The sequence below is a fragment of the Moschus berezovskii genome, chromosome 7, assembly GCF_049115385.1.
Source record: "Moschus berezovskii isolate FMDL1 chromosome 7, NW_MosBer_1.0, whole genome shotgun sequence".
Lineage (NCBI taxonomy): Eukaryota > Metazoa > Chordata > Mammalia > Artiodactyla > Moschidae > Moschus > Moschus berezovskii.
This window is the reverse complement of record NC_142466.1, coordinates 80,764,785-80,766,564: the sequence shown is the minus strand read 5'-3', so window position 1 is coordinate 80,766,564 and position 1,780 is coordinate 80,764,785. Positions and strand designations below refer to the sequence as shown.

Below are 1,780 nucleotides of genomic sequence, written 5' to 3'. Positions count from 1 at the left end.
TGCAACACCTTTAGACATTTAAAGAGAACTTGTAGTTAAAGAGAAAGAGAGAGAGAAATTTGATGAGGTCGTGTAAAGACCCTGGGAAAATGACACTCTTAAACAACTGTCGTCACAATGAGAGTAGAGAATGTACTGGAAGGCAACACTTAATATCAACATTGTGTGAAAGGATTCTAAACAACACTTGGGGATTATTATCAAATTGAACTGTAATGGTGGCAGTGACCTCACTACAAAAATGATAAAATCCACACATCATTTCCCCCCAAAAAAATTACTCAAAGAAATATGTTGGTCAACTGAGACATGTATCTAAATGAAGATCTGAAGATGGTATCAACTGTTTCCCTTGAGAGGGGGCCATGTTAATTTTCTCTGTATCATTCCCATTTTAGTGCATGTCCTATTGAAGTGAGTACTGTATCAAGTATTGCCAAAGAACTTTTACTGGTAAAAAATTATTACCAGCCCATGTCAAAGTTGTATTTCAAATTTGCCATGAGGGAATAGTGTCCTGAGCCAGTCACTTCAAAAGCTTGTCTCTTGGCAGAGAAATGTATAGAAAATGGTAGGTGCTGTAATAAAGGGGTGCCAGTTAATATTACCAGATTCCTCGCAAGGCCCACAACTTAGAAGGTGCTTGTGACCTCAGTAAAAGTTCTCCAAAAATTGCTCAAGAATGCTAACTATTTCCCAGAAGGAACTGTAAATTACATCACATACAAAAAGGAAGCTCTGTCCCAAATAATTTGGGACCCTTTTCTTTCTTACCATGTTACAATGTAACCATCACATTTTCATGGCTCACTTTAATGGAGAAAACAAAATCTAGACTGTGTTCAGTTCAGCTCAGTTTCTCAGTCACGTCCGGCTCTTTGCAACCCCATGGACTGCAGCATGCCGGGCTTCCCTGTCCAACACCAACTCCCAGAGCTTGCTCAAACTCATGTCCATCGAGTCGGTGATGCCATCCAACCATCTCATCCTCATCATCCCCTTCTCCTCCTGCCTTCAATCTTTTCCAGCCTCAGGGTCGTTTCCAATGAGTCAGTCCTTCACACCAGGTGGCCAAAGGGTTGGAACTTCAGTTTCAGCAACAGTCCTTCCAATGAATATTCAGTGACCCCACAAGAGACTGAGCCAGACTTGCCTGTGAGTGTCCAGGAGTCTCTGGTGGAGGTGTGGATAGACAGTGGCCTGCCGCAGAGTCAGGGGCATTGAATACAAGTTCTGGGAGCCATGGTGTGCTGGCATGAGTCCTTTAGAAGAAGGTTACCAAAGAATAGCAAGGAGAGATAAGGAAGCTTTCTTCAGTGATCAATGCAAAGAAATAGAGGAAAACAACAGAATAGAAAAAACAAGAGATCTCTTCAAGAAAATTAGAGATTCCAAGGGAACATTTCATGCAAAGATGGGCTCGATAAAGGACAGAAATGGTATGGACCTAACAGAAGCAGAAGATATTAAGAAGAGCTGGCAAGAATACACAGAAGAACTGTACAAAAAAGATCTTCACGACCAAGATAGTCACGATAACGTGATCACTGACCTAGAGCCAGACATTTTGGAATGTGAAGTCAAGTGGGCCTTAGAAAGCATCACTACAAACAAAGCTAGTGGAGGTGATGGAATCCCAGTTGAGCTATTTCAAATCTTGAAAGATGATGCTGTGAAAGTGCTGCACTCAATATGACAGCAAAGTTGGAAAACTCAGCAGTGGCCACAGGACTGGAAAAGGTCAGTCTTCATTCCAATCCCAAAGAAAGGCAATGCCAAA

At 41.9% G+C, this 1,780-nt stretch overlaps 1 non-coding gene across 1 annotated transcript; it reads right to left on the bottom strand.

The window, feature by feature from the left end:
* Positions 1-315: 315 nt before the first annotated feature.
* Positions 316-422, bottom strand: LOC148777380 (U6 spliceosomal RNA). Its single transcript, XR_016037952.1, has one exon. It is a non-coding gene; the product is annotated as a U6 spliceosomal RNA (small nuclear RNA).
* Between the last annotated feature and the right edge of the window lie 1,358 nt (positions 423-1,780).